Source organism: Ambystoma mexicanum, chromosome 3p (assembly GCF_040938575.1).
Source record: "Ambystoma mexicanum isolate Mex_15411 chromosome 3p, UKY_AmexF1_1, whole genome shotgun sequence".
Classification (NCBI taxonomy): domain Eukaryota; kingdom Metazoa; phylum Chordata; class Amphibia; order Caudata; family Ambystomatidae; genus Ambystoma; species Ambystoma mexicanum.
Genome location: NC_090925.1, coordinates 1,087,593,576 through 1,087,608,570, shown reverse-complemented (window position 1 = coordinate 1,087,608,570; position 14,995 = coordinate 1,087,593,576). Strand labels below are relative to the sequence as shown.

The following is a 14,995-nucleotide window of genomic DNA, read 5'->3' as shown; positions in this document are numbered from 1 at the left end:
AGGAGTGCATACATGCCACAGGGAAAGTTATATCTGGGTGCTGGGAAAGACCCCAGTTACTAATATACGGACTGGTATTTACCTCAGAAGGTTGGGTTAAGGGGATGATGGGGTGCAAAGCACAAGTACTCATGACAGTTCTAGTGGTAGTGGTGCAGAATACAAATGATATATACCTCAAAGAATGAGCTCAATATTCCAAATTGTTCACATGGGTAGAAGATGATGTAGGATCCCTGCCCATAAAACCTGTGAAGAATGCCACATTATGTTTCAGGAATACTGGCCCAGGGAATGTATGAGGGATCACCGCCGTATTAATGGACCACTATTGGGCCTGCGGTTCAAGGGCTTATATGCAGCTTCCTACAACTTGGAGAGGCTTGTGCTCCCTGGTTGCAAGCCAGCACAAATGCAAAATAGCTGCAGATAACCCGCTGGGAGCTGTTGCAGACAGTAAAAGACTTTAATGACATAAGAGAAGAGCTTAGAGCAATAAGACTCATGACCCTGCGGAACAAATATTGGGCCTTCTTGCTGCACATAGAAACCAGTCAGTAGAGGTATGAGAGCGCATTATTTGAGGCGTTAGGGGAAAGTGTGCTTAGAGGAGGACCTGCACCGGTGGCCACCTTGCTTGGAAAATGGGTATGCACAAAAGGGGACTGTGATAGTGCTCATAGGCAGCCATTCCTTTACAGTTCCAGCAGATCCACTCTCTAACACATGCAGGACCACCATGGAAAGAGCAACCAACGCTGTGAAGTCTTAGCAGGATGGACAGGAGAGTCCAGGTCACTGCGTTCATAACTCTCTCAGGAGGATAGCTCAATGTTCTCGCCTTGGAAGCAAGACGAGACGGAGCATCATAGGTTCGATTCCTGGGTCCCTGCTTAGAAACCTCTGGGTATTAAGCGCGTTATAAATAACCTATTATATCATATCATATCATGGTAGAGCATATGGAGGCCCACAGTGTCTCATGGTGACAGTTATGGGATGCACTTATTAAAGAGGGACGCTCTGAAAAATGGTTAAGGGCCAAAAGTGCGCAGGCCAACATACCTTGGTTTACTGGAATGAAGCTGCAGGTATTTTACCTGGATGTAGTACTCTCAAACAAAAAGCAAAACATCGGTGAAAAATTGAAAGAGATTTTTGCATGTGGGCAGCCCCGTCTCGATCGGTTGCTTCTAAACTGCCCACATCTCGCTCTCTGACATTAGAATGAGGGCCACTTATCGCTTCTCGGCCTTTTGGCTAAGATCAAGTGTAGTATTTGTTCTTATCAGTTTAATATCTGAGAAAAAAAAAAAAAAGAATGAGGGCCACTTTTTCTTTTTTAATCATAAAACTGCGAGAGCTGGGGCAGTGAAGATAGACGGGACATTAACTGGGTGACACACTCAAAAAAAAACTCCAACTCCAGCCTGTGAAAGCCACTGCTCTGCCACGTAATCCTTATAGCAGACCATCTTAATGGGTTTTAGATGAATCGATTAATCTGAAGTAATCGAACATTGTTCCATATACAAATGTGGCCTTTCTTGCAGATAACGCATCATGAGGATGCTATGGGCCATAGAACAAAGCAAAGTATTTTTCACATGTTAGTCCAGTCCACATTTAAAGCGCAAAACAAAAGTTTTCACAAAGCTTTCACTGCTTCATATCTGGTTTTGGGTTTTGAACAACTACAGAAAGTAAAACAACGAACACATCTGATTGGATAGCTGCACACCGGAAATTAAACAATACCATAGGATACACAACGTAAAAGAAACAGCACTTCATTGCATACATTCACAATGGAAAGAAAACAGCAAGATAAGAGACATGCACCAAGTTTGGATGTATGCAAAAAGAATGAAAAAGAGAACCAAACAAATTGCATCCTAACAAATCCAAAAGCCCATATACACAGGATGCCCTTGGGCCTGGTGCACTTTACAAATAAATAAAATACAAATACAAATACACAGGAATACATTGGTTAACCAAAACTATAAAAGAATCAAAGGCATGAAACATTATCTGCAAAGGGAGCACATCGGGAAAACCCACTGGGCCTGATTCACAGAAGCGTTTTATAATGGCACAATCCCATAGGAAAAGGTTCTGTGAATCAGGCCCAGTATGTACACATGGTTGCAGAGTGTATTGAATAATGACTGAATGTGCCGAATGAATCGAGTACCATCCAAGTCGCCTGTGTGGCATTCATGAAACAATACCAGGATTGCTCAAGCATCTGGTTCACACTCATTATCATTTGAGACGTAAATTCCACAGAGGAGACCACATCTGTTTTCAACTTTTACACTTTGCAGTGGAAAAGTGTGGAGTAAAACATAAGTGAAATTGCATTTACCCTTCAACTTTCCACTTCTTTGGTGTAAAAGTGTAACTGCCTCATCCAGTTAACCATTGCAGGGGGCATTTACAATGCATTCCTATAGAATACGCCTGCCTTTAGCAGGTGGTCATTTCAAGCCGGTTCCATAGGAATATGATAGCAGGAAATGAAGGAGGAGATGGTATGTCAGCCTTGCACCCAACTCTGCTTGACAAATGCAGGAGCATGAGGCAGATCAGTAAAAGGGGCAAGAAACTCTATTATCACCACTTCTACCAACCTGCTTCAGAACAAAAATTACCCACGATCTCTCTGACCATGAGTTTGAGGGTGACAGCCAAAGGAACAAGCCAAATGCATAGAGACCATTGATCTAAAACATTCCAAACAAAAAAAAATGAAATAAACAGCACTCATAGAAAACTTCTCCAAACATGCAAAATGTGCCCTCATTGAAAAAGTATCCCTTTCGATTGATATCACTGCCCACCCATCAGCTGCACCTAACACACATTTTCTTTTCCTTTTGGTTCTTCCATCTATTTTAACACTTTATTTATGGGGTTTTTATAGTATTTTTTATACCTGATTAGGTTTTTCAATCCCCTTTCGAGTAGGTTTTTCTCAACAGTGTCTTGACTAATGTTCGGCGTTGAAGAGCCAAGAGGATTTACAAACCTAACTTCCTCAACTGAGCAATTTCTCTGATACTGGACCCACTGAACTATCACCCTGTGTTTACATTTAAAATAACAGCCTGAACAGCAAGCACTTAATAAAAGTTGTTTGTTTGTTTATTTTATTTATATAGCGCACCAAACCCTCAGGTATCTCACGTTACAAGTGTTAGTTCTGTATATAAGTAGAAATGTATATAACAAATGCCTTTTTATTACCAAACTAAAGTACATCCACTCTAGAAGTTGGTGGGCAGAGTTCGGGTGCTTTTATATTATTGCTCAACCAGAAGGGGGTGGCTGAATTTTAATTTTAAATTCTAATGTTTTATGTGAGGATTTTATATGACTGTTTCATATCTGTGTTTTGTACTTTCTTTAAAATTGATTTTGGTATTCGAATAACGTTGTATAACTTACTGCTTTAAGTAGAAATGTATAGTGTACATCAGTGTTGTGGCAGCAAGTATTATACGTGCTCATGCGCATGTCTGTCCTCCTTTCTTTGGGGGAGCACGTGAACGTTTATGAAGACACCAGGGATTCTGGCACATGCAGAAAGGTGAACGGAAGTCAAATCAGGCTCACAAGAAACATTCGCTTTTACAGCATTGTCAATAAAACGTGGATGGAAAAAGTAGAGGTTGAATAATGTTCTACCAGATCTGGTGCGCTGAATGCACTTTAATTTCAAAGGTTGGCAGGACAGCTTTTGTCTGTCGCACCAGCAGGAGCCTCCACCACGTGTCACATACCCATCGCTGCATCCAGTACACTTTGGAGACACCATACGGTGTCCCTTTCTGACTTAACAGCAACAAGCCTTCTTTGACTTCCATGTGCCCCGGCGCAGTACATAAAGAGCTTAGAAAGGAACAAAGGCAGTGATTCAACCTCTTAGCTGGAAAAAGTAGCATTTGTAAAGTCGTAATTATTTCCACTGCCTCTGCCACCTGCAATTTTTGGCTCACATGTTGATATAGGGAAAAAAACACAATGTTTAATGGCCCCCATTTATTGTCATTTTCAAGATTGCATCTAAAGTTTTTGAAAAACTAATATGGAGGCTGTGGACACCTAAGTTATCACTGCAGGGAGGGTGGATAAATGGAGGGAGGAGAGGGGAGAAAGTATCAAAGGAACACCCAGAACAGAAAGCAGGGGGAAAAGGAGGGTAGAAAAAGAGCAGGGGAAAAGACATTCAGAGAGATGGCTGCGGGCCAGTGGGAAGGGTGACGTGGAGACACGGAGAGGGAAAGCTAAGAAAGAAGATATGTACTGGGGTGGAAAGAAGGCGAGGCCAAATGAAAAGGTCCAGGTAGACACAGGGATTCAGGCACAGGGAAAAGAGGGGTTAAAAGCAACACATATCGGAAATGTCATAATTTGTGAAAGATACCACACATATCATACATTTGGTTCAAGGTCTGGCTTTTTTCACCCGAATTCAACTTTTGATGACATACGATAAAGTGTCTCTATACACTTGTATCCAACAAAGAGACTTGGTAGGGCTAGTAAAAAAGACACTTGCAACAACATCATGCTCCAGTCCCGAAACAAGAGTTTTTAAAAGAAAGGTGTGCTGAAATCTCAATGACAGAGAATTGTTTCCAGTTCATTAGAAAGCAATACACACAAACCAGAGGGACAGCAATGGGTTCCACCGTAGAAGAATCCGAATTGGCGTACATTTGACAGGATAGTAACCCATTTCATGCCAACCTCGACATATGGAAAAGGTACATTGACGATGTCATGATTGTGTGGCGAGGTCCTCTTCACACTGCTCAGGAATTCCTCAAATGGTTGAACACCCTTATCTGGCATTGCAGCTTACTTGTGATATTAAGGCAGAAAAGGTACATTTCTGAGACATGAATATGTATGCAGAGGAAGGGATTTTGAAAATTGCCCCGTACAATAAACCCATGGCCAGGAACCCTCTTCTCCATTACAAGAGTTTCATCCCCTTCCACTAAGGAACAACTTACCCTAGGTGCAATTTCTTAGGTTACATCGTAACAGTTTAGAAGTATTTACTCTAGGTGTGCAGACAACCTGGCAGATAAACTGGCACAATACCAATAGCCCAAGAGATTGATCAGAAAGAGCAAAAAAAGAGCAGCTAACAATAATAGAGAAGCAATCTTAGAACCAAAAGAAAGGGAAGGGACAAAAAGGACACATTAGTATGTGTCAACACTAATAACAACCTATCATTTAAGATCCAGAACATGATTCTTAGGCACTGACACATCTTGGAGAAAGGGCCTTCGGAACTCAAACGTCACTTATTTGCATTTAAACACAGTAAGAACTTCAGGGATTGCCTAACCCACTCGGTTTTTCCTCAAACCACCCAAGCCACTCCCACCATTACTCAGTTATGGGGCTTACCTCCATAAGCAGATCATGAGCCCTGTGGTAATTGTGTGATGTGTGTACAGACCACAGCAAGCAACACATAAGATTTGGGCATAAACACAATGAGGAAATAACTACACTTAACCAGGGACACCATTTCACCAAAAAGCCAGGGGTAGCGGAAGTGACATCACACAACCGTTGACCTCTCATGACTTCACAGGAAGTGGTGTCATTTGACCCCAAACCCACGTGACATCACAGGAAGTGATAGCACACGACAATCAGAAGCATCTAACACCTGTGTTTCCAACGAGAACATGCAAACACACACTGTCACATTCATACTCATTCACCCACCAGTCACTCACTCATACACCTTCTCTTACATCCACTCTCACTGCATTTGCCACACAGGCACACACAGACCCAGAACATTCAAACACGCACATTTCTTCTCATTCATCCACCACTTACTGACCCACAGCACATACACACATCTGACACGCACTTCACACATGCAAACTACACATCACATTTAAAAATAAAAAGCCTTCTTACATGTTTTTCCAGCTTCAGTCCGTCACTCCCGGCCAACCTCGGCTCCTCCGTGCTGCTCACAAACAGGAACCAGGAAGCTAGTAGAGCTTCCTGGTTCCTCTGTATGAGCCATGAGGAAGCCAGAGAAGGGGTTGGAGCTGAAAGTGGCATGTGACACGTGCCACATGTCATGGTCAGCTCACCCTACTGAGCGATTCCTACTTTTGCTGCATGCCCCAGCCCAACCTTCACCCTGATAGGTGAGGACTGGGCCGGCCCCTCGCTCCCCAGACCTGGTGTGGCGAGGACCCCGCTACTCCAGTGCACAGGACCTTCCATTTAAAAATAACACAGGGGTAGCAAGCGAGACCACAGGGGAAGCCAGGGAGACCACAGGGAGCTGTGACCCCCTGGTGACTAACAAATTACGTCCCTGGACTTAACTAACTGTAACACCACCAGAATAGTGTATGCCATTAGGTGCCCATGCAACCTCCTGTATGTTGGCATGACTATGCAAAAGTCCAAGGTTCGCATGAGTGAACATAAGAGTTGCATAAAAAAACAAGAATTTAAACAAGAATTTAAAAGCACCCCTGGTACAATATTCTTTGGAGAGAAACCATAAGGAAACAGATTTTAAATGGTACATCCTTGTATTCAACTTGAAAGCTATGAATGTTGAAAGAAGGTTACTAGCCATGGAACAGAGACTGATTTTTAAGACACAATCACACATCAATGGTCTCAATGAAGATTTAACTTTCACAGTCTGAACCAATGGGAGCACAAGAGTAGGAACAGTAAGATGAATATCATGCCTTCCAGTGTAGTTCAGATGTTGACAGGAGCTCACAGATATGCAGTAGCATCAAATATCAATCTGCAATTCAGTTGACGTATATATAGTGATCACCATGTGTAAATACAGGATATTGCTCAGGTTGGCCAAAAATGATCAGAGCGTTATTTATCATCATGATCATTTTTGTTGAGGCCTTGCAGTGTAGTTCAGTTGTGGACAGGAGCTCAAAGATATGCACTAGTATTGAATATCAATTTGCATTGTATTTGATTTATATCGTAGTTACCATGTGAACATTACAGAACACGTCTCTGGTTGACTTGAAATGATTAGAGTGTTTTTTTAATCTTTACAATGTTTACTAAAAACTATGAAAAGCAATGAGATGGACCAAGCAGACCTCTGAGTGTTATTTATCATCATAATATTTGTTTCAAAATAATGAGATGTAATGAGATGCACCAAACACATCTCAGAAATGTTTCGAGTGCAATTTTTCATTACAACGTCTGTACTGTGACTATGAGATGTATTGAGACACAGAGGGCCAGATTTATAGAAAAAGCACATAGACCATGCAACGTAGTCTGCGGGTAAAACCACTTTGTACGTAAATGCACACAAAAGCATGTTATGCACATTCCACATATTCATGGAATTAAAACTGCAAAGTAAACATAGGCGCAAGTAGCGGCTGGAACTCCCACGACACACCCCCACGCAAAGCAGATATAGCCACATACACCAACCTTTGCGTATTGTGCATCCCCGTCATCATGCACCCTGTCAATACTGAGGGTCTTCCCCCCGCAATCAAGGCAGAACCCCAGTGACACTGCTTACGCTCCCCCGTAACTCCCAACTGCACCCAATAAAATGCCTTACATGTCACGTAACTCAAGTTGGCCACCGGTAAATCTGCATACAAACCCCTGTAAATGACGGCTGCACCGCGCTAATCTGCATACACGAACCCCTAACTTCAACCAGCACCTCAACTGCGTGCAGGCATCCCTAATTTCCTGACTGTACCGTACCTTTCCACGTTCGTTCCTATGCGGTTGGGAGTTTGCGGGTCTTGTCATGTGGCGGTAGGATCACAAACTTTGCGTGCTTCCTCACTCAACGTGACTTTGCCCCGTCATATCCATGGATACCCTTGTGTTTGTGCATGGCTGGGAGTGTGATTCCTTTACTTAGCCCGTCCCTCAACATGCCCACGTAAGTCCTTGCTCTTCCTCATTCTGCATGGGGAATGGGAAATGTGCATGTTCCACCCCCTATTTATTTCCTTGAGTAGGCCCGTCCCACACTTTGCGTGGACCCTCACTCAGAGCGCGTGGCTGCACGCAAAGATGTGACAGACCAGCGCGAAGTCTCCCAACGGTCCTGGAAATGCATGCAAAGTCTGTTCCGTGAATCGACGAAAAGAGTTTTGCGTGCTGATAAGTGCGCAAAGTCAGTGTTCAACGTGCAAAGAATTCTGTAAATCAGGCCCATAGAGTACTCCTCAGTATCACTTGGGGCTACATGTGCATATTGGTGCTTTTTCATTATGTATGAGAGGTGTTCAATGTAAGTAAAAGCTTGTAGGACAGATGTATGTGCTTATCAGTACCCATGTTGGTTTGGAAATATTCACATATAAGAGTTCTCATCTCAATACCATTCGAAGATGAACTACAGTCAATGTGCACTTTTAGCCATGTTATTACATGTGCAGCAGGATCCTTTCAATGTATACACAAGCGATACACAGCTATAATAGCAAACACAAGCAACTATATATTCAATAGAACTCGCACTCTATACCACATAAGCAGGATTTCCAATATGGAATATAAGGTAGAATGGGGCATCCGCGGCTACGCTCCATGTCCATTTATTCACATCACTGATCATAGAGGTTGAAGGCAACCACTTCCGGGTTCCTTCTGACGACAGTGCATTTGCAGTACGCCAGAGGCTATCGAGAACAAGTACAAGCCCAACATGGTGAGTAGTAACTACTTTCCCACGGGTATTTATGCTAGATTCAGTATAAAGGCACCTGGCAGAACCCTGAACAGCCCAGCCCACACAGTTCCCACATCGATAATGTCCAGCCACACTGGGGAGATCCCACAGTGTATTGGGTGGTTTGTTTTCTTCGATGTAAGTGTGGAATAGAGAGTCCCTCAAGTGTCTGTTCTTTTTAAAGGCGAAAATGGGTTTTCTCTCAAGAGTACCTTTGTTCTTTATCAAATGCCAGTGTTTGTTGATAGTTTGTTTAGTGAGATTACTTACAGGGCTGTATGTGGTGACGCAGACAAGTCTGTTAATTTCTTTTTTCTCCTTGGGTGTCAGGCATATCGTTCTGTCTGTGTTTAACGGCCTTTTCTGGCTTGTCTTATTATACAGATTTGTATTGTATTTTAAAACACCCCTGGGTGCTCTATCCCTACCATTCTTTGATAAATGTTATTAAATACATTCAGTTCAGCAATTCTATACTCATGACTGTGATATGTGTTTATATGTAGGATTGGTGTGACCTCTCACCCTGAATTTTCATTTTTGTTCACTATATACATATTTATGCTACACACATTTAAGACGTCGGAGCTACTCCAACTTTCCCCACATATATCTTTTGGGCACATTCATTGACCGGCGACTCTTCAATCCCCTTTCTTGCAGAATGGAGTCGGGCGATAAACTAATGTAGACTGCACATCCTTACGGGACCCTGGGGCTTCAGGTATCCAGTATCACAGCGTGGGTGCGTGGCTCAGAAAACCTTACACACAGTTCAGGGTAAGTTGGTTGTGCATCTGCTCTTGTACTAGTGTGCCGCAATATTAGCAGGCAGCAGTTAGTTCACCACAACAACAGAGTGATGCCACACATTTCTATTTGTATTGTTATTGACAGGTACAGGCATCTTGTATAAATGTTGGCTGTTGGTGATTTACTTACAATTCAATTCTTCACCAGAACAGCATTTTTTGAAAGACAGTCTTGCGAGGTAAGATTGTCATTAAGAGAGGTTTTAGCCAGAGAGATACATATTTTAAGTAAATATATATTACATTATCCAATGTAATTGAGCTCCCTCCTTTTCTTTTTAATAATACACACATGTGTGTTTTGTAATAGGCACATTGAACTTTCTCTATATCACATCCCCTGAAGAAAATCCCCAAAACTACATTGGGGATTGAAACATGTCGGGCAGCGTCATTGGAATCTCAATAACATCTATCGGTGTAGGAGTTACACACTACAGATCCTAATTTTAACATTTAGAATCATGTGTTAATTTAATTATGTATTTGGTTTTTTGGTTCATTTGGTATCATTGATGTATGTTTATAATATATAACTATTTTTCAGTTGATGCATTTTTTGGCTCTCGTATTTACTTCTGACAAGGAGGCCATTGATCTGGAATTGGCCCTCAATAATATTGACTATCAATTTCTTAACAGTTATCACACCACTGCAAAAAACAACATGCTGGACTGGGTGGTGACAAGAAACCTAGCCGTGCATTGATAGCACCACACCTTGCATATGGCAAACCACTATGTTTTCGACTTCCATATTCAACTACAGTAGCCTGCTTTGAAAATCAACAATTACGTGAAAAAAGTCACCAGCTGTAATTTCAAAAAGGTACAACTCTTCGACCTTCAGGGCTGCCTGGAGGAGCTTATGTCTAGTACCTCTGACCTCGACTTAGTCAAGCACCTTGTGACATCCTATATCTCTACTTTTACAGGCATATTAAATAGGATGGCACCCATCAGAACCAATGTAGTCAGGGATAATGCGGGACATCAAGATTGGTTCACCCCAGAGCTCAGCTCCTGAAAAAGGCCAAAAGAAAAGCAGAATCCCAGTGGCTCAAATGTCTCTTTGGATGCTAATAAGACCTCATGGAAAGATCTGGAAACATCGTATAAATCCGCAATCATGAAAACGAAGAAGAGCTTCTACAATAAACAGATCAACGAGGCCAATAATATTCCAAGAAAATGATTTGAGATCTTAAAATCTATGGAAAAACCTGATAAATATGTACTGCTTTACCAACAGCCCAGGATTGTGTGCAAGTGCAGGCAGCTTTTTTAGCAAAAGTGACAAAAGCTTGGAATAAAATAATAAAAAGACCTGGCCAACACCTTACCCATTGAAAATTTAATGAATAAGCCCCTAATGAATGATGAAATGTATGCTGACACCTATTACCATTGCAGACATGAAGAGAACGCTTGCCTCCATGCATCCCACATCTTGTCCAGAAAATACCCTTCCACCCAAAATGATCCTGGATCATAAAGATGTATTTGCACCATTCTTTACCCGTCTTGTCAACTCCTCTTTCCATGACAAACACGTCCCTGATACCATCAAATTGGCCACGGTCACCCCTCTGGTAAAGAAACCTTGTCTGGATCCTAAGGATGCCAACATTGTAAGACCTATTACCAAGTCCAACTTCCTTCTGAAAATTCTGTACAAGGTAGCTACATCACAGCTTCAAGACTTTAAGGAAGCCAACAATGTTTTACATAACAGGCAGTCAGGATTCAGACCAGTGCACATCAGGGAAATGACACTCATTGACCTCCAAAAACACATGCCGGAAATCATAGATAAAGGAAGGGCTGGACTACGGGTCCTCCTGGACTTGTCACCGGCGTTCGACCTTCTCGACCATGAGTGCCTTCTTCACACACTGGGAGATCTTTGTAACTGCTTTAAGGAAACAACCGAGTGGGTTTGGTCCTTCCTGACACATCACATGTCTAGAATCCACTGGGGGGATGCCTCTTCCTCACTGACATTCATCAATTATAGCATACCCTAGGGAGCTTGTATGTCTCCTGTCCTCTTCAATTTATATATCAGACCGCTTTGCATAATTTATGAGGAAATGGGCTTATTTTTCTACCAACTATGCGGACGACACACAGTTAGTCTTGGACATCAGTCTAGACTAGTACTATGATACGGCTAATCTCCAACACACGTACAGTATAATTGAGTCCTGGATGACCAATAACTGGATGTACCTTAACAGAAGTAAAACTGAACTATTGATCTTCGGATCTCTACAGGCCAGATCCAAATTGAACTCTGACTACCAGAGTCTCAAACTCCAGAATTGCACATCCAGGTTCTATGCAAAGTACAATGTTAACCAAATAACTAGGATTTGCACATACTATCTCTGCCTGCTCAAAAAATTTGACCTTTCCTTTCAGAGAGGAATTGCGTAACTATAGCTAGAGCAACTATACTGTTAACGTTGGATTACTGCAATGACCTTCTGATTGGTGCAAACAACACACGTCTCCATAAATGTCAAATTATTCCGAAGGGTGCTGTCCGTATCATAAAAGGAATTTTCAGAAGAGAACATATCTCTAATCATAGAAAAGACATGCATTGGCTTACGGCGCACACATTCATACATTTTAAGGTAGCCACCCTTGTCCTTTGATATCTTCATGGGACTGTCTCTTCCAACTTAAACTCACTAGTGTCTAGCTACAATCATTCCATAACCTTGGGCTCATCATATCAGGTTCAGGTTAATTGCCCTGGATTTAAATGCACTGATGGCCTAGGAAGATCATTTCCTGTCAGTTCAGCTAAAATCTGCAACTCACTTGCCCTGAATTTAAGACATGAAATAAACATAAGGGCCTTTCCCCGGTCCCCAAAAACTCTACTATTTAAGTAAACTTACGGACTAACAATTCCTGCTGGGCTTCTAGTTGCTCCCCTATGTTGTCCCATCTTTGTGTTCGTAAACTTGTGTATTTGTGCGCCCTGATGCCCGCAGGCTACCGGCACTATACAAATAAATAAATACAAAAATATATTTATTAAAATAATGTTTTAAATTAGTAAACACTTTGTTATCAATCCTACATTCATGTGTACAAAGATATATTTGTTTTTACTAGGGCACCTTTAAAAGAAAGGGTAGTTCATGGTAGGAGCTCTATACTTATTAGGGTCATACGGATTTGGTATTCAGAAAAAAAGAGGAGTACCAGGAAAAATCAAGAGGATGCAGTGAATAGAGAACAAAAGTAAAACCTATGGAAGAGAGAAAAGGAGAGGACTAAGAGGGGAAACACAGGTGAGAGGCCCAATAGAAGAGAGCCCAAGTTAAACCTGTAGAAATGAAGTCAAGAAGGAACCCTGAGATGGGAGAATCTAAAGAGGCGAAATCCCCCAAAAATATCTGGAGAGGGGAGAATCAGAAAATAGCCAGGAGAGGAAGAACAGGTGAGAGGTCTGAGAGAAGAAAACAAGAGAACATTCCTCAGCGGTGATGCCTAAAGGGAACCTGGAGGGGGACGAAGAAGCAAGATCCCAGAGAAGTGGCAACCAGTGAGTAGAGATTCCTGTAAAACCCAGGGAGAAGGCTAGGTGCCTGGAGACATCCAGAGAGAACGTTATTAGTTTCTATGGCACAGTGTACCTTACAATTTAAGGAAGTTGTACTAGTAGCAATGTTAATTATGGAGTAACAATCCATAAAACCAAATTCATCAATACAGTAAAATAAAAAATAAACAAACAGAAAACCATATTCATCAACTCATTATAAATATGTTCATATAGCTTAGTAGAGTACACAAAGAGACTGAAAACAACTTCTGAGGTCAAAATGAATTCTATTTAACACACAAAAGTTATCCTCATGGGTCAAACACAAAATAGAAAAGCTCAATCGATAGGATAGTCCTTTCTCAGACAGTTCCAACATGGCCTGGATGACTTTAAAACTAAGTTCACAAGGTTTGGGCTCCTCACCGTCACACAAAGTCTTAACCTTTTCTCCCTGGGCATCTTTGCTGATTGGCTTAAGCTGTGAGAGAAATACAACCACCACCAATGTGCTCTTTAGACCTTTTAGACATTCCCGGGTCCCAGTCAAGCGTTGTAGGTAATGTTTGACCTTCTCTGCCAGATCGGCACAGAACCAGTTGGGCTGGGTTTCCCCTGTTTCCAGAGATGGAATGCAAAGAGTCTTTCCGAGGGTCTTGCCTTGCCTCAATGCCACCTCTCTTCTCCTGTTCCACTTCAATGTCGCATAAAATGCTCTTTTCCCCTCCCTGCCAAGGGCTTGGACCCATCAGATTGAGGCCACGCCCCAACCTCCTGCCTTGTGGCAAGTATGCCCTATCATTAACTTCTGATCTTGCTCACAGGAGCTTCACTAGCCACCTGATGTTCTCCTTCAACCAAGTCCAATTGTCTCCAAACAACCTACAGCTTCCATGCACCGACCATCTCCTAATGTTTCCAACCAGACTAATGCTCTTTTATCTCCAGCCTACTCCAAAAGACATCCAGCAACCTTAAAAACGTATCTCACCCTCTCATCTTCAACCTCGTCCACACACCTTCCTCCAACTACCTTCAAAATCCTTCCCTCTCAAACCTCCTTAAACCTCCTTCATCCTTCAACCTCTTTCTAAATCTTGTTTTGCTATCGGTCCTCCACCAAACTCCTGCCGCCAGCATCTACTACGAAAACACCACAGTGCTTTGCTGAGAGAATAGAATTAAATAACACTGTGGGTCCTATCCCCTGTCGAGGTGAATAAGTATGTGCCTCCGATTGGCTAAGCTTAATTGGTTCATCTGTGGGTGGTTTGAGGCTTTCGTGTTAGGCCACGCTTTAAAATGCTGACTTGCCATTTTGGAGTTTTCATCGCTTTCCTGTAGTACCCCATGTTCCTCCTGGTATAGAAAGGTAATGCAGCATGTGTCCAGGACCCACGGATGGTTTACTTGAAGGTAAGCATGCTAAAAGCACTGTTGGAAGTGCTGCCATTTATCTGTAGATGCTTTCAGGGCTTGCGGTGCAAGGAAATGAATGCAACATTGATGTCTACAGCAGACCTGCTATGTGAATATTCCAGGAAAGAGTGGTGTGCTCTGATATCTGCGCAGGTTCACCTATTGAGTGCTACAGGAAAAAGCAATATTTCTCTGATGTCAATGCATGTTTACAGATCTAGTACCATAAATAAATATAATGTGCCTCTGATGTCCGAGAAGGTGTTGCTACCCATAACGAAGAGATGTATTTCATTTGCTGAATGTCTTCCCATGCTTATAGTGTTCACCTCATCTCTAAAAGGAGGAGTGCCCTTCTCCTGTGGCAGGAATACAAAAAAGTGCTCCTTTTTGACCAAGTGGATTGGCTCGTATCACTGGTTCCATATTGCTTTCGAT

At 42.2% G+C, this 14,995-nt stretch overlaps 1 pseudogene; it reads left to right on the top strand.

Moving 5' to 3' along the window:
- The first annotated feature begins 1,240 nt into the window (after positions 1-1,240).
- LOC138581560 (U2 spliceosomal RNA) lies at positions 1,241-1,337 on the top strand (annotated as a pseudogene).
- The last annotated feature ends 13,658 nt before the right edge of the window (positions 1,338-14,995 follow it).